The 18,843-nt window shown below is 36.6% G+C and overlaps 1 protein-coding gene across 10 annotated transcripts in view; it reads left to right on the top strand.

Annotated features, from left to right (window-relative positions):
- SUGCT (succinyl-CoA:glutarate-CoA transferase) overlaps positions 1 to 18,843 on the top strand; it is a 328,623-nt gene that overhangs the window by 148,694 nt on the left and 161,086 nt on the right. The gene's annotated exons all lie outside the window — the stretch shown is intronic.

Below are 18,843 nucleotides of genomic sequence, written 5' to 3'. Positions count from 1 at the left end.
AAGGTAATATCAGTCTCCAAATGATGTGGATATTAAAAAGAGAACAGAGCATATTGCAGGAAAAGCAGTACAACTGCTCTGCTGATGGCCATAGAATTGGTTTGTCAATTCACCTTTTTTTTCACTTCTCTCTCTCTGATGAAGCAACCAGTACATAGACCAGCCTTAGTAATACAATTTGGCATGAGTAGGTAACATTAGATCACCAATTCGTTTATTCAGGCTGCTATTTTTGGAAAGAGTACTGAGAGCTTAGTGCTAATTACTCAGTCTTAACAGCTCAGTAGGTGAAAACAGGATTAACAGAGAATTCAAAGATCTATTTTATATTTTACAAATGAAGCAGTTGTGTGGTTTTTTTGTTTTTTTTTTTTTCTGTTTTAACTTTTGTCAGGAACATTTTTTACTGCATTTATACACATCATTTTATCAAATGAGAGGAAATGAATATTATACAAAAGTGTAAACTCTATACATACAAGTTTCAAACTCAAATTGCTATGCAGAAAGCATGACTAGGAATTATTTCACCAATTACAGCCCACAGTCCTGTTGCAGAGGAGTCTTGCCTGCTGCTGTGTGCAGTTACTTAGGAAAATGCCACGTTTGCCTGTTATTCTGGAATAGGCTAAAATTGCATGTAAAATAGACTGCAGCTTGATTTAATTACATTTGAAATTATGATAGAGAATGAAAGGTAATGTGAAATTTGTTGTTGCTTATAAAATTTCCACCCTTTCATTCTTCTTTTATGCTAATCAAAGTATGTTATAATCTCCTCAAAGCTGTTGTGTCCCAAATTCCTGCTTTACCTGTACTTTTAACATTTGTTCAAAAACTGAGTGATTAAAAAGAAACCAACATAGGCATAGAGAGGTCATTGTGATTTCTCTGTTTAGTAGCTGCGTGTTTTAATTGGCTCAGGTGAGTGATAAAATTCACCCCATCCTGCTTTAATCCTCCTGTCGTAGAGTCAATGCATGCAGCTGCTCTCAGGAAAGCAGAGTACTAAATATATTTGCTGGCCTCATGATGTTTTCTGTTGCCAAAAGAAAGCATTTTTCCTAATATGCATAGCCTCACACTGACATGAATCTTCCTAGCAAAAAAGTATTTAACTGATAAACATTTGTTCACTGCTTCCTTGAAGAAATTGATGTATGGTCCTGACTTTCTTCTGATAAGTGAAAATATAGCTTAAAAGAGGTGGATTTTTTTTGCTTTTTTTTTTTTTTTTGTTTTAGATTTTGTGTTTGCTTGCTTCTTTTGTATTCTATCTCAGGCTTTTTTTTTTTTTTTAACAGTTACATTCACTATAATTGGTCTTTTTTGGTGAATTGTTCATAAGGAGAATGGTTCGGGTACAAATGAAATAATTTGTAGTTTGCATCAAATTCACCAGCTTTAAATATTGTCAAGAGCTTAAATGTGATCAAAATATTAAGGAGATGGTGAAGTATTTTCTGTTAAATATACTACATCTCAGATCCAAAGGTCTCCCTTTTCTGAAGAAATGTTTTCTCTGACTCATGGGCATGATCAGTGGTGTAAATGTTATAATGCTCTGTTATGCCCATGAGACTATTAAAGTATAATTTTATTAATAGCTTCACAGTTAGAATGGTCTCTGAAAAGAGGAATGCTATCGGTACTAAGGTTGCATTAATCTCAGTCATTCCTTTTTCTGATCTCATGAGCTGAAAACCACAAGAGACCTGCCAGCACCTGCTTTGGACAAGCAGAGCATGGAGAACATCTATGGAAGAAGTCTAGAAGTGGTTCACAGGAGGGATATATGAACTGTTGTTTTGGGTTCAGTTTGAACATCTCGAGAAACCTAAACAAAATCTGCTCCTCCTGTTCACAGCGTGGACAAAAAGCTTTTTTTTTCCTTATTATTTTTTCCCATGACCCCTAATTCAAGTTGGTCTAATTTTTAGGATCATACAATCCTTAGAGTTGGAAGGGACTTTCTACCCTGAGATTGGCTGGCAGTTATTCACATAGAGCTGATGTTTAGAATCTCAAGAAGTAATTTCATGCCATGCATAAAATTCATCTCTTTTTCTAAAATTTTGCTCACTTACCATTCCAAAAATATTAATAAGCATTTTCCATACACTTTGGAAGCTTTATGCCAAAGCTCTAGATTATTTTATAAAATACTACTTAAAAAAAAAATAAAAAAATTGTGAACATTCAGCTTTCAGATGCAAAATCTGACCGACCTCATAATCCAGCTTTCTGTATCGTGGAAGTAATAAATGCTTGTGATATGGTTGCATTTACTTTTTTTTTTTTTTCTTTTTCTTTTCCCAGTTGACTTGAACTCTGTTAAATATTTCACATTTAAAAACACTCCTATTTTTTAAATTAGTGCTGTTTTCTACTGTGCCATATATCGAGATGGGTCTAGTGATGAGTAACAGAAGATGACAAAGTAGAAAAAACATTTCTTTGAGTCATATTCATTTCTAAGCATAAAATTTTTCATAGATTGGGTGGAGTGTGTCGTTTTTAAAGCTTCAGCAAAGTTATCTTCATAGTTTGTGTCCAGTGGCAGAAGTTTTCTGTTGATTTGTTCATGGGGATGCAAGAAGTTCTTAGGGAGTTGGGTGCATTTTCTTGATTCCGAGTGGGATCAAAAAGGGAACAGCACCTGAGAGAGAAATTTCTGCAAGAATATTTTATGAACCCTTTAGCATGGCTTTTGGGATATGTTTTCTTGTTCCTCAGTAGCTCAATGCCAGAAAAGAGTCCATTGTAGTAATACACAATTTATGGATGTGTTTTTCAAAGGAAGGTGGGATCTCCACATGCTTGCAGTTTGGACTTTTCCTGAATTCTGACAGCTCCAGGGACTTGAATCTGAAAGGTACTGAGCATTTCTGACCCGAGTTCATCAACCTGCATTGTCATCATGCAGTGTTGCAGTAGTGTGATTACTCACGCTTCTGTTACATTGTAATGGTGTAAACTTAATTATATTTAATATTTGCAATTGTATCATTGGATTTTGTGCATTATTCTTCTTGTAAAGAGTTTTCATATGTTTGTTTATGTAGTGACTGACTCAGATGGTTTGTCTGCATTGTCTAGGAGCAATACAGCAATGTTAATTAAAAGATGCACATGAATGCAAAAAGGCACAAATGCTGCTACAACAGGTTAAGTTCTAGCTGTTATACTGTACTGACTCCCATAAAATTATTTGTGCAATTTAAAGAATTTGTGTACTTTTATGAATTGGAAACTTCATTTATTTCATTCAGTGATGCATGGAACATGCAGTACATTTTATGTATTTAGCTTTTGTATGCCCAATGGAATATACTATAGTCTTGTTTTCCCAGGGCCCATGCTGGTGCCCATGCTGTTTAACCTCTTCATTAATGACCTGGAGAATGGGACTGAGTGAACTTCAGCAACTTTGCAGATGACACCAAATTAGGGAAAACAGTTGATGTTCTAAGAGAGTCAGACTGCTGTTCAGAGGAACTTTCACAAGTTGGACAAATGAGCTGGCAGGAATCTCAGGAAGTTCAGGAAAAACAGATGTGAAGTCCCAGATTTGATATAAGATATAAAAACCATGTGCAACAGAACAGTTGAGGGACTGAGTCGATAGAAAGCAACTTTATGGATGAAGACCTGAAGATTCTCATGAACAACATGCTGAACGTGAGGCAGCAATGTTTCCTTCTCAGAAACATTTATTCTGTGCTGCATTGAGCTAGTACAGTTGTAGCATCAAAAGTGCACACTGACAGGAGAGGCAATGAACAAGCAGCAAGGGAAATTCTGATTAGATATGAGGAAGAAAAGTTTCACAGTGGTGATGGTCAGGCTTTAGATCAAAGAAGCTGTGAAATTTCCATCTACTAAAGAATGATAAGTGAATGAACTAGACTGTAACTCCTCACCTGACTGTAAAGTTGACCGTGCTGTAGAAATAATTTGGATTAGGAGGTACCAGAGAATCCCTGACGATTGAAATGATCATATCCATATACTTAACATGTTGTTGTGTTAATTATGTCGAAGGACAAAAGTGATGGCAACTGACTGGGCAGGCAAACTAAATGTGTAACCATGCAAATAATAGTTTTGTTAGAGTGCAAGCAACAGCTGAAACTGAAAAGGAAGAAGATTATCAATATTGGTTTAGATGCGTGATCAATCTGGAATTTCAACAGGTCTGTTTTTGTTTATTTCTCATTTCTACCGTCTTTCTTGACTATTCCTGCAGTGGATAAGTTTTTTACACGACAGATTGTATCTCTTTGCCAACACTTGCAGAATAAGGAAAAAGGGAGAGATTTCCCTGCCTAAAAGATGTATCTAGAATAACAACTTCTTGTCTCATTTAAAAAAAAAAGTAGAAGAGAGCAGATGCATAAAGAAGCATGGCTTTCTAGGGTGCATTGCATCAAATTTTAAAAAGTGCATAAAACAGACGGTTTTATTTAAAGCATCCTAAGCTGATAAGGGGAAAAAATGGGGATACAACACACAGGCTGCCAATGCAGTTCTCATGATTTAAATCTGGAAGGCTGTACAGTACATCTGTTTAACATCTTGCAGTTTCAAGAACTCTGCCTTGAAAACCTTCTGTCACAGTGACACATGAAATAGAAGGTTATGTTATGACTTTCAGATGCAAACCTGTAGAAGTATTATCTAATAGCATACCATCTTTTATTAACCCATTACTTCTTCTCACCAATAAGTGTCTTTAGCCAGCAGTTTTGGAACAAAATGCAGCGTAATGAAAAGAAACATCAAATCTGACTGCAAAAATAATCTCTTAATGACTTTAAATGACTTATTTGCCATATGTAAATTGTCATTTAGCTTTACGTATCTGTATGGCTCCTCATCCGTTTTCTCTACTGCTCTCAATATTTTTGAGCTATAGCACTTCTTTCTTTGATTAAAGAAGTGAAATACAGATTGTATTATTTCTGAAAAACTGAGAACCATTAGATGGCAAAGAATAATTTAAACAGTTTTGAAATTTATGATTCCGTAAGTGACAAAATAATAGAATGGCTTAAGGACTATATTCTTGATTCAAGGCTATGAAATTAAAAGAAATAGGATTGTAATGGTTGTCTTCTAAGATTTGCTTTTAGGACAAAGCTATAGTAGAACTGTTGTGTTGTTGATATCTTCTTGATGGAACTGTGCTAGGAAATGTTTATTAGGCAAAGACTGAGGTTTCCTTGCTTTTAGAAGACGTGGCTAGAGCAAGAGTAGTTCTTCAGGAAGCTGCACAGGAGTTACCTAGAGTCTGCTGCAAAATGCAGGGGGTGCTATGATCCACTTACTGTACAAGTTAATTTAATGTCTTAGAACAGGATTTGTGGCAAACTGTCCAGTTTGCCTGCTCTGACATGTTAGCAGCACAACGCACAGAGTCAAAGAGAAATGAGAGGCTCTATCTATGGCCAGCAGACATTTGGCACCTTGCAAGATCAGGATGTGCAAACATTCATCCAGACTTAACTGTCGGAGTCTGGTAGTTCCAAAATCAGAGTCTGGAGCTTGATTCTAACACTTGTCACTTCCACAGGCATTCGGAGTGACTCTGGTTAAGTTTTTCAGCTAGATTTTGCTGCGTTTTCCATATTTACAAAATATGGCTAGTAATATTTACCTTGCTGAAACTTGCTTCAGTCGTTGTCCGCAAAGCACTTCTGAAATCCTGGTTTGAAATGTCAATGAGTGCTGCTATTTAATATGTTGAAGTGTGATGTGCTGGTTTTCTTTACGAGGCACATATCCTGCCCAGGATTCAGCAGTGATTTCTTTACTTCGAGGAGCTGATGCCACGCATGCAGTAGACACATCCCAACAGTGAGCTCTGCTGTGTGACCTGCAGTGAGTGGGTGTGTGAAAGGCAGATAGCATTTCCTTCAGAGACATACACACCCTCTGACCCAGACTGGAGAAGAATCTGCTTTGCAGAAGGTTTGCTTCAAGGGATTTTCCACATGTATTTTATTATGTTAATGCTGATAGTGGTGACAAGTTGCACATTAAGTAACTGTTTCTTCAAAAATGTGCTGTTTATATTCTCCTTAGGAAAAGTGATGTAATACTGGGTTTCTCAGATAAACAAAGTCATTTGGTTATAGAATATGTTACTATTACGTATGAACCTTGGTCTCTTCTGCCCCATATGTACTCATTTTAGGCCTCTGGCTTTATATGATGATTACCTGCATGTTTAGGGACAAATGTATTCATATTCACTAAATTAGTAGCCAGTGGTTTCCACTAGGGAAATAAGTTTAGTATGCTGTTAGTAATTTGGTTTCGAAAATATCAGCAAGGTCCTCAACATAAGTCAGTGAAACATGTGGTCCTAATCACTCCCTTGAAAAGGAGACATGGTCTATTTTCCATTAGGAATGGTGCTTACAGCAAATAAGTAAATACAGAATGAAATTTACACGTGTATTATAGCTTTGGTGTGTGTGTATGCATTCAAACATGTATGTATGTGTGTATGCTTAGGCATATTCCCAGTGAGTGTAACATGATGACTGCTGTAATGCAGCCAGGATTACAGAACAAGTTGGTTGGTTGGTAGAAGAAATGGAACATGCAGCTGTTTTTTAACATTTTTTTTTTTTTTCTCAGCCAGCGAAGTTCAAAACTTCTATCTGCAATTTGTAATTGGCATAAGGGAGCCACAGTAAAATTTCTTTCAGAGGTGTTGGCATTTTATGAACTCTAAGAGCTACATTGATGTATAAAAAATGCAGCTTCCACTTCTTGCCTTGTGCTGCAGCAGTGCATGTATCCCAGCATTGGCTGGACTGGTCACATAGAACGTGACTTGGGAGAATGGGAGAAGAGAGATCCACCCATTGGCAATCCCCAGAACTGCTTTGAAGGACCTGATTTATCCCACTGAGTCAGGAAGGCACTAAGAGTCTTTCTGTTGGCACCTTAACTTCTTCCCACTTTGAACTGGCGTAAAAGGAGAGAGACATTGGCTGGCAGAAATTCAATCTGGTTTCTCCTTTAGCAACTTGTAGGCCAGGTATGAAGCAGAATGTAAACTACAGGTTTTCCAACCTGACATTTGGAAAATCTTGATGCTGCCATGAGCAGAATCGAGCCTATAGATAAGGATGTATACTGAGATAACAGAACGCCTGTGAAAGGACACAGGACTCCTTCATGGTCTTCAAGGCTTGGTGATGTCTGTATTGTTACATCTTTAATCAATACTAGGCATTTATTTGTTTCTAATTTGTATGGACCATTGTGTATGATCTCACTGATTGCTAACCAGGAACTTCCTGAGCAGTACAGTTGCAAGAGAAGAATTCACACTAATCAAAGCTGAAATTTCATTCGCAGAATTTTAGAAGTCATTGAAGAAAGGAAGTTTCTTTTTTTTTCACAAGCACTGAAGCTGCTTCGTAATTGAAAGTCATGTTTTAGTTTCATTGTTCTTGTACACTTTCTCTTCTCTAACTGGAAAAAAGATAGGAAAGAGACCTGTGTGTTTCAAGGCTTTGTATGTACAATTTACATCCAATAGTTTAAAATTTAACAAATTTAACATTTTTTTTTTTTTAAATAAGGTAGAAATGTATATTAATTAAAATTAAAGTATGTTCTCCAGGTAAAGATCACTTTTCCAAGCATCAATGTCAAGTTTTATCTTCTTCTCTTCTGTTGTAAGAATTCTACTTCAGTTTTAATGTCATGCTAAATCTGGCATTTCTAGAACGGATAAGACCAAGTCTGCAATATCAAAATTCTTCAAGGGTGACTGTTCGTTTTGAGCCTTTTCTTCCCTGCTAAGCAGAGATGAACATGTGATAATGAATATCACAGAATCCTAGCCATGCAGTGGGCCAGGTTTTGCTCTGGCTTTTTCTTTTCCATCACAGGTCCTATATTTCTCCTGAAGAGTAGCTCAGACATTTCACCAAGTCAAAGTTGGTCCTTATGAAGGGAATGTTGTTTGATTTAGGTGTGAAAGCTGTTGCTCTGGTGAAACACTGTCACATAGGTGACATATATAACACAGTCCCAATACTGAGTACTAAGTGCCCACACTACTATTTGTGTTTCAGCTTCAAGAAGCAACTGTAACACATATCAATTCCTACCTGTAATCAGGCAGATCATTCAGCCACAGTTCAGGCTGATCAGATATCACTGTTGCCCACCCTAGTGTAGAGATGATGGAGTATGTTTAGCAGTCCTGCATCTGCACAGCAAGCTTTACCATGGTCACATTCCCCGTGTCACATTTCTGAGGCTGAAATAATCATTACCTTAATGTTCTCCAGTTTCTATTGCATTTATGCAAAGTCGTGCATCTGGTACTTTTGGCAATAGTTAGAGTTATGCAGGTTTTCCTGCAGATTGTCAAGATAAATCTCTCCTTCTTCCTCTGACACTTGCTATATTGTCATCAGCGATCCCCAGTCTTGTGTGTTATTCGTGGTCTTGTTTTCAGATGAGGGAGAACAGAAATGCATTCATTCTTACAGCCTTCACTCAAATCAAAATTCCCTGTTCAAGAAAATTGCTTGGGCTTGTCCATAACATTGATGGCATTTTCAGTATGTACTTAAAATACTTCAACTGCTTAACAAAGTGGCAGTGTGCTAAGTCTTTCCTGAATCAGAACTATAATTTTTTATGTCAGTTGCAGGAGGCTTGTTGCAGAATCTCCTTGGGATGGATCTAGATAATGTGAAAGCCATGGAAAGGCATCTTTGTAGGGAAGCTAGGAGGAAATACATATTTCTTTTCATCCTAGAAATACATTTACCACTTCCTATTTTATTTATGTGTATACTTGTATATATGTATGTAGATGGGAATACTTTTATGTACAAAGGCTGCTCCGAAAGTAATGCCTCCTGTTTTATTTTATTTGCCCACAACATCAGGAGCAGATGGTGGTGGTATAGCAGTCGGGGTGGAACTTTCCCACTAATGTTCTGAGCAACATTTTGTTGCTGTGTGACAGATGGCAGCAGAGGGGTAGTCTGACAAATGGCATCTGACATGGAAGTGCATATGAAACAAAGGTGTGCTATTTCTCCATGTAGAAATAAATGGCACCCACTGACATTCATCAGTACTCAATGAACATTTATGGAGACCAAAGAGTGGATATGAAGACAATGAGGCAATGGTTGGTGAGCAACAATACATGAAATACAAGCTGTGTTCCAGATGACAGTGCACAGCTATCACACCACGAAATGAAAAGCATCTCAACCAACTCATCCATGTGAATTGGCCAGTGGTGGTGATTAGATTGAAAAACAGAATTTTGTAGCTGAGAATTTACTCTATCAAATAGTATTATTGTATTATTGTAGTTTTGATGGAAAAAAAATAGGAGGTATTACTTTTGTAGCAACTTATGTATATAATAAATTACATTTATAAATTATATATACATAATGTAGATTCCTCAACTTGCAAGTTGTTATTATAACTTTAGCTGTGCTACAGCAGAAAATTTATTCTCTTTGGCACATTCTGACACTACAGAACTGTGAGTTATTTTTTAAATGAAATCACTATTATTTTAGCTTTTCAGAAAGAATAATATGGAAGCAACATGTATTCTCCTCCATGGCTGCTCATTGCCTCTGGTGTTTCACTTGAGTGTTATCTGTACTAGGATATGGCTGTGTGTCTTTGGACTAACTGGGGAAAAGGATTGAGAATTTAAAGTAGATGGAGGAGACAAGAGCTATTATCAGTTCTATACTGTAGAAATTTCTTTGTAAAGGTTTTTTCCTAATGTTTAGGAGATTTGGGCTGTAGCTAGTTTATGGAAGAGTATTCTCTACATGTATGTTGTAGACTTCATCCAAAGGTTCATTGTACATTAGTTCAAAACCATCTGAAAGAGACTGAGCACCAGATTTTCAGAGGCAAGGGGAAGGCGATTAGAATAACTAGTAAAGTTAGTTTGTAGAAACTGTAAGGAAGATGCATTTTCAGTCCCTGCTAAAATCAACAGAAGCTGTCAGTGTTCAGTTTCTGAAAATTGGGCCAGATTTTTTCAGTTTGAAAGAGAGAGACAAGCTCAGAATGCTTCCCAGCCTAAGGATCATGGGCAGCATGTTGCCCTTAAGTGCCTTGCTCTTGATAAGAAGAGATGAAAAATGAGGTAAAAGTTTATAGTAAAGGATATTATTCTAGTAGCAGGATACTTGTATCCAGGGGTTCAAAAAGAGGCAGCTCCGTGTGTGTTTTACATTTGCTTTTTTATGCAGGCTCTTAATTTACTTTGTGAAGTAGATTCTTCTCATTATTTTTAATAAACTGTGTCAAAATAGGGGATACATTTTTAATGCTGTTCAGTGCCATTGGATAATACCACATAAACAGTACAGCAGTTCAGCTCTGTGAAGAGAACAGGATGAGTACCGTGTGCCCAGCAGCACACTTTCCACTCTAATGGCTTTGACAGAAATTGTTTTTTTTTTCTTTTTTGAGTGCATGGAAAAGGTGAGATAATGTACCTTTCTCACTGACACAAAAGTTGTTAAGATTGAGTCATGTCTGCTGTGGCCAAGAGCACGTGGAAGACTTACTGGAAAGCATCTGATGTGCTGTAACTCATCATCAGTTGTAGATTTCAGTAAGGTCCATGTGCAGTATTTTCTGGGGGCTGTGGCAATTCACACTGTGTCCCAACAAACAGGAATTAGGAGGAGTGTATTTTTCCAAAAAACTAGTTGTCAGACTTACCTGTGAATTTTTATCTGTGTGACTTTCTGTCTAGAGCAGTGTATACCATGAATGTCACAGAAAGTAGTGCAAATGATCTTATAATGCAGTTGTGTCAGTTAAAGATGTCGTGCAGAACAGCCTCAGTAATTTAAGAGCATTTTTCTTGGTCGTGGTTGTGAATTCAAAAAATTTCAAAAACTTCTGATATAAAACCATATCTCTAAGCCAAAAGATGATGCAAAGTAACCAAAAATACAGGTGGTTAGAGGATAGAAAAAGTTTAAGGAAAAAAAATGCAAGAAAATCATACTGCAATACTTTTTTTTTCTCAATTATCGAACGTTTATTTATGATTTCCCACTTCACTGTTTTGACACCAATATTTTAAGCATATGCCTTTAAATGTAACAATGATCTGCATAAAAGCATTTCTCCTTTCCGTATTCCACTTCTTATCTGTACGTGTGAAAACTATTTGCTGGAAAGGTGTGGATGTTCCCAGGTAATTTACCAGTAAATGGAAACGACAGGGTGGTGAATGGGCCATACATCAGACCAGTGGTAGTCAAGAAAAGAAATGGGATCTCTTGTGTTATAGGATAACGTTGCTTATAGTTTTGATTTGATTTTGTTGGTTTTGTTGTTGTTGTTTTGTTTTGGTTTTGCATTTTTATGATTCTGGGAGGGGACAGAATATTTCAGATTTTTTTTAATGTGTCTGTGAACAGGTAAATCTTCAAATCAACAAGGTCAGACTCCTGTGAGGTGAAAGTGCAAATTATGGCTGATTTTTGGTTGTTGAATTATTAAATCTTTATCATTCCAGCTTGGACTTGCTGTTTATTTGTAATTTTTCCTGTATTTAAAGTAAAACTAAGAGAATGAAAAAAAAAAAAACCATGATGAAGAGGAGCAGGGAAATAAAAATACCCAAACCTCACTCAACTTTATAGTATACCTTTCTGCTGGATGCAAGTGAAGCAAGGCTATTCAGGGACACAGCCTATTCAGCAGAGAATTCTGTGCTCTCAGTTCATGTAATGAACTGGAGAGAGCATGTAATGAAAACTCTTGTCAGGCACTGAATGATTTGTGAGTTTTTTTTATATTTTATTTTCTTTTAATATATTACTGTATTTGAATGGAGACTTTCAAAGTTACTTTCCTATCAAAATCAGTGTCTCTAGGAGTTGACTTGCCTGTCTAATGCTGGGCTGAAACTGGAAACCTGTGCTCAACTTTTGGCTAATATATCACATAGTGCTGAGATGACGCTCCTGTCCAGATGGAAATATTCAGTTCGTTGTTCATCCATCGTGATCAGAGCGTGTCATGGGGATTGGTCTGTTTGTTCTATTTTTGTTTCTTCCCTTTTGTCTTCGCAGTTAAATAGATTCAAGTGCATAAATGATAACTATGGCTTTATCCTAACATATATGTCTGCCTGTGCAATGTTTTTATCAGTAACACTCTTGCAGGGGGGTGAGAGCAGAACGTACCTCATCCCGAATCATAGTCTAGTATCCACCAGGTTTGCATCCTTCTCCCTTCTTGTCTTCAGACCGTCTTTTCCCCAGGTCCTGTATTTTCTTCAGGGGTTTAATTACTGTATTTGTTTTCCAGTTTAGCAATACAGTTGGATTAATAGCACATGCTATTTTGGGGACTGTGATATTTGATGGATTGAGCATAAATCTGTCTGGGAATATCATGGGTTCTGATTGTGATGTGCTATTTGGCACTAGGAAAAATGACTTAACAATGCACTTCAAAAGGGCAAAAATGATTAGTTAATATAAGTAATAACATGCAATTAATTTTTTGATAATAACTGAAGATGTGATAGCTATATGTTAAGGTTAGAGGACTGGCAAGATAATTCCTGGGCAGGATGCTAGAGTTGGCTCACATTGGTAATGTGATACCATTAGCAAAAGCTTCTTAATTTTCACTATAAAGATCTGAATTTCTTGGTGTGAAGGCCTCTTAAATTCACTTTTCATGAACCACACAGATTTTTAAGTATGAGAATTATTAACTTTTATTTTATATAAAAGCAGGATAGATCAGAGAGCAGGTAATGAATTTTGATTCCCATTATTTTCATTGTTAAATTCTGATGAGGAAAGAGAAAATTTACAAAGGAAAGGACTAATTACAAAGAAAATATTGATGAATCCTGACTTCTGGAGTGTATTCTTGAGATTTTGGTATTAACAGTTTAAGTTACATCCTGTATGTGTTCAGTAGTCAGGTAATACCAAAGGAAGGAAGCAGCATTGAACTACCCACTAATTTAAAATGAAAATACAAGAAAAAATGAAGCTGTGCAAATTATAAATATATGATTTGTGTCAAATTTGTGTGAGAGATGAAGTTACATGTATAATTGATCGCTAGCACAGATTCATATTACAGCTGCTGAACATTGTAGAGAATTAGTATGATGGCCAAAATGTAAATGATGAAATGCTTCCAGCACTTTATAGGTGTAGGTGTATATAACGTAACCTTAACTGCTGGTCTCTTTGACCTTTCACATTACTAATTCTAATATGGTTTAAACCTGCAGGCTGAGATTTGGTGTATAGTCCTTCTGCTTTCAAAGAAAAGATGAATATACTGCTCTAGTGTGCTTAATATATTAGCAAAACAGCTTTTGCTATGCTTTGTAATACTGCATAGAAATCCATCCAAAAGAGAAGGAAAAATGTTGGTAAATGTGAATAAATAAGAAAGTGATTAGGTTATATGAAAATTGTTTAGATTCTGTTGGAAGTTTCTGTAATCTACTAATGGCATTAAGTACAGTTTAATTATTAATGCCAAAAAAAGGAGACTGAACATGGAAAGTAGAAAATTTTTCTACTTGTTATCACTTATGATTTTCTAAAAGCTATCCATATGGGTCCACTTGGTCTGGAATTATAGGCAAGTTGGTCTCTAGCCAGATGCTCCATCTCCTTGAGCTCACACCTCTCTATAGAACTCTAATGTTCCCCTGAAGAGTACTTTTTTTTTTTTTTTTTTTAACCTCTCTAATTTAGATTTGGCAGTTGAAGCATGATGGCGATTGAATGTTTTGAGAATGAGCAATAAATAAAACCTTAAAACTTCCATTGTTTTGTCTCTCAGTTGCTGTGCTATGCAGTTGCATAAGCATCCGTAGGCTAATGTAGTGGAAATCAGATTGGATTACATCTGCTAAGGTCACATTTTGGTTAAGATTACTTTCCTCTTTTTTTTTTTTTTTTTTTTTTTTTTTAGTTTCCTCCAAAGCTACATCTATCCTCATTTGTATCATAAATAGAGAAATAAAAAGGAGGAGTGCTTTATTTTATAAGACAATGTCCAACAAGGAATTGGTTGTGTTTCAGAAGATAGTTGGGCTAATCTAAATGACACACTTGCAAGGAAAAATGGTTTCTCTTTCCTACCACCACCCCTTGTAAGTACCATGTTATTCTCTTCTTCCACCATGACAACCTGTTATTGTGCCTCTGCCTCTCAAAGTTTGATCTTCCCATCATACGGCTCCTTCAAAATATGCAAGCCCCAGTAAGCCAGTGGGATTTGTGCCTCTTTGTCAAAGCAATCCAACAAGGTAAAAAGTCGCTGTATTGTGAAAAACATACGGTGTCTCTATGGTGGCTGTGAGTTCTTCACCTTTGGCAGAGCTTAGAAAGGAGCAAGGGAGAACGTGTTTTTTGGCTGCTTGTAGTGGAGGTAGTAGGGTCATGGGATCTCTTCCAGTGGAGTTTCAAGGGAGTTTCTTGCATAATACAGAAACAGAACTTAGAGAGAAGACATTTAGATCACTGTACAGGATGTGGAAGTTAAGTGTCTGCATGAAAGGCTGGAGTTTTGTTGATTGGTTGTTTCTCGTACTTTGGTGGCTCTTCGTGGGTATCAAAAGATTGAAAAATACTAAGGTGATACAGGAAATCTGCAAAGTAATGGATGCAGAACAGTCTTCGACTAAAATCAAATCACAGAACTGGGCACATGGAAAATTAATCTGTATCTGATTCATACTGAAGATCCAAACTGGGAATCATAAGGTTTCTTCTTCCTTAATATTTTCTAGAATGCCCTAGTGTACTTTTTGTATACCACAATGTATTACTGCTTTATTGCTATTAAAAGTCTGGCTCATTTTCCAAAATATTTGGATTTTATGAAGTTTGTAAAATCACATTGGAAATTTAATATTAAGCTTTCTTGTAAAGTTTCTGACTTTTCCTCTTCTGATTATACTATAGCAACCGTTCTATAGTATTCTGTGAATTCTCTTTCTTGTTTTATTTAAAGCCAGAAATGCACATTAATTTTGAAGGAGGAGGCAAAAATTTACATTTTCTGAAATTCCAGAAGCAGCTCAAATCAAGGTTTGACCGAGGACTCTTCCCTCTTTCCTCTTTTGTCGTGTTCATTCGAAATGCAGCTTGGAGTTGGAGCACGTTATGGTAACAAGAGAATACAGACTACAAACTGACATACAATAGAAGATTGGTCAGATAAGTGCTATTGCATTCCCCCATGTATTGTGTAAGCACGTGTGTACTTCACAATTTCTGCCTTTTTTATCTCCCAATAGATATATCTAAAGAATAAACCAAGTGTTTTCAGTGCTTTGTTCCTTCTTCAGCCTATGCTTTCGTGGCTGTGTTCTTCTAGGAACTGTTCATAGATTGGTGTCTTCAGCTGCTCTGGACCATAGAGTGTCTGAGCCTCCTGAGGATAATTTTATTATAGAGCTTCAAATCCTGTTCAAAAAAATCAAACTGCTTTGACTGGAAAAAAAAAAAAAAAATTATATTGTTTCCCTGACAAGAAAGCTCTTGGCAAAAGAAATGACAGTCAGGCTTCATGAGCGTTTAATTCTAACATGCCATGTGGATGCTTTTATTTTCAAAGGAGGCCATTTTGTGGTTTTCTGTTCAAAGAGACTAAGTGAAACAACATAAAGATGTGCTGTTTGAAGTAAGCATGTCTGCAGAGGGAGCAATAGCTTTTTTGCTTGTTACTGATCTTTTTTTTCTCAAGCCCTAAATCTTCAGTAGCATATCGAGCTCATCTCTGGTATGTACTTTGTCATGCTGTAGATCTGGCCAGAGGAGGTTTTACCATCTGTGTGTTTGATGGGTGTTTCAGTAGTACTATTGCCTGTGGTGACTGAGAGAATCAGGTAAAGAATTCACCGATGTCATCTGGTCATCTAGAAGTCGTGACTCTTTAGACTCTTGCATGCTGAAACACTAGAAACAAGATGCAGGGTGAGAAAACAACAGGATAGATAAATGTGAGATACCTGATATGCTGCCAGGCTGATTTTTCCTGTATTTTAGGTCTAAAGGCAAATAGGGAGAGTTGTCCTTGCTTGGTTGTTTGAATTTAAAGGAAAGAAAACTTCATTTTTCTGACAATTTGCAGCAATTGTATATTCTCTGAGATTCTCCTCTGCGTGTGGAAGGATTCAGTGATGAATCAAGAAACTTTTGTGGTTTCAAAGTCGCCTAGGAAAGATGGATTGATGGATACAGACTACTGCTGTTGAACAGAAGATGAGAAAAAACTTTTAGAAGAGATCCCATGCCTCAGAAGAGCCTCAGTTCAACTGTCTGAACTCTGTGCACATAAATAATAAGCTTTCGTTAAAGCCCCAAGGCTGCTAGGTAAAAACTGCAAATCCTGATAAATTAGTTATAATATATGGTCTTCTGAATAGATGAGTACAGACTTGGAACTGAAGCATTTTAGCAGTCCATTAGCCATTTTCTTTGTCTTGAATTCAGAGGAAAAGCACATCAGTCACATAAGCAAAAATATATTCATTAAAATGGGAGAATGTTTTCTTTGGAAGGGGCTTTGGAGAATGCTGCTGATATCAGCGATTGGTTGGCTGCTTGGCTATAGGGACAGGATTTTTTTTTTCAACTGCACAAGCAATCTTCTACCTCCTTTTTAAAAAAAAAAAAGAAAAAAGCAAACCACACAAATCTTAGAACTTTCCTGTACGACGTTAAGCAATGTGACTAACATTTTCCACATGTTTTATGTTCTTTGCCTTCTGCTCTGTTGAGGAAAAGATAGGTACCTTAATAATGTGTGATTTCATATTTTTGCTGCTGGATGTGTTTGTTACTTTAGGTTTATATTAGGTAAAGGCAGAGAAATTGCTTTTCACTTTTTTTCCAGTACATGCGAAAACAGCTGGAGTATTTGGAATACTTAGTTCTTGCAACTCTTTAACTTCCATAATTTCACACACTTGCAGACCTGAATCTGTAATTCACCATGTCTTGTAATCCCATTAATTACAAGCCAAATGGTACTGAATGCTACCTTTTACAAGAAATCTGTGAAAGAATTAAGAAGCTGGGCCAATCAAAACCAAACGAAACCCATGTCTTTTGTGTTCTAGATGCAAGATGAGGAAAATAAATATACTTCAAAATCTCAGTTAGCTGATTGAAATTTTGATGAATTGTGGAACTGGCTCAACAACAGGCTGTTTGGAGTTGCTTGTGCTTCTCTAAATGACAGTGCAATTTTATACAGCAGACTTTACATAGCAAGTGCCAAGGTGTCTGATCTGCTTCTTAACTGGTCTGTTGTACTTTGCCACTATCATTTAGAAACCGTTTCTGGAAATACTTTGTGCCTGACAGGTTATGCTGTTAATTATCAAGGTAAACATATTTCCTGCTTAAACTACAGCAGGAATTAGAAAGGGGTTGTAAAATAACTGTTCTGTCCTCGCCCTTCTACCTGCAAGTTTGAATGACTGTACAGCATCTGTGCTTCAGAGACCATCAGAGTTTGGCTTAATGTTTTAATTAGAATATTACTGATTCCTGAATAGATATGAAAGACTTTCCTAGGGTAGATTTTGAAAAGCATAGTTGTTGGGTAGTTTTTGTTGTTGCTGCTGCTGTTTTGTTTGATTGTTTGTTTTAGTATCATGGGAACTGCTGTTTTCCATGACAGATTTTTTTTCCAGGAAAAGTGCTGGTTGTGTTTTTGAACTACAGAATCAAGAAAACACAGTCTGAACAAATAACCAAATAGCTTGACATATTGAGTTGTTAAATCCATTCAGAAAATTTGTCTTGATAGGTGTGCAGGATGTATTTTCAGAAATGTTAAATGAGATTTTAGTAGGGAAGACAGTTTCAAATGCCTGTGATAGTACTGTGAAGTGAGCACTGCTTGTTGTTCAGTGTTGATATCAATTGATCTCCATCTGTAATAGTATCTGCCTTTGCAAGCCTGACTTCAGGGTGGAAGGTTTTCTGTCAAAACCTGTAAATCCAGCTGGTCATGATGAATAAGCTCTTGTGAAGTCAGGTATCTTCCAGGTTTCTGTTTTTAGATCATATTATATGGATATTTAGGGAAGATCTGTTGAACTACACATTAACTACCACATCACTGCAAATATGGCGAGGGGAACACACAGTGATTCTTCTCCAGTTTGCATTGTCCTGCTGTTATTTCCATCGTTGCCAGAATCTTTTCAGTTCCCTCCTACTATACGACTCTTAGTAGATTCTTTCCAGTGATTAATTTGCATATTTGTAAATTTGGTTGGTCACACACTTTGTCTGTGTTCCCGTGACCCAAAGATAATACTTTCCTCAACATGAAATGGGAGGGTGGAGCTAAGTAACACGATAACTTTTTTTTTACAAAAAGCAATGGATTTTCAACTTCATCTGACAGAAGTCATGCCAAGGCACTCATCGGCTTTGAGTTAGAGGAACAAATCCCAATATACTCCAGACTGTCACTTTGAAAGACTAAAGTTGGATGAAATTCACAAGCAACCAGTTCGTCACAGTAATCTTTCTTTTATTCTTTTTGCTTACTGCACTGAGTGTTTGGGGATCCGTCTGAAGTGGTATTTTGAGTCTTTCACCTACATTTCATGCTTGCCTTCTATTTTAAACATAACTTTAGCACGTTCCAGTTGGAGGAAAACTTTGGTAAACCTTTTTACCTGGTGGTTGGGTTATTGACTAGTCTTAGGAAGGGACAGAGTCTTTTTTTAACTTTTGTATGAAACAAAAATTCATAGTGTTTTCACTGATAAAATTGAGTGAT

This window comes from Phasianus colchicus, chromosome 6 (genome assembly GCF_987193195.1).
Source record: "Phasianus colchicus chromosome 6, bPhaCol1.hap1.1, whole genome shotgun sequence".
Classification (NCBI taxonomy): Eukaryota; Metazoa; Chordata; class Aves; order Galliformes; family Phasianidae; genus Phasianus; species Phasianus colchicus.
Note: the sequence above shows the minus strand (reverse complement) of the source record. Positions and strands in the feature narration are given on the sequence as shown.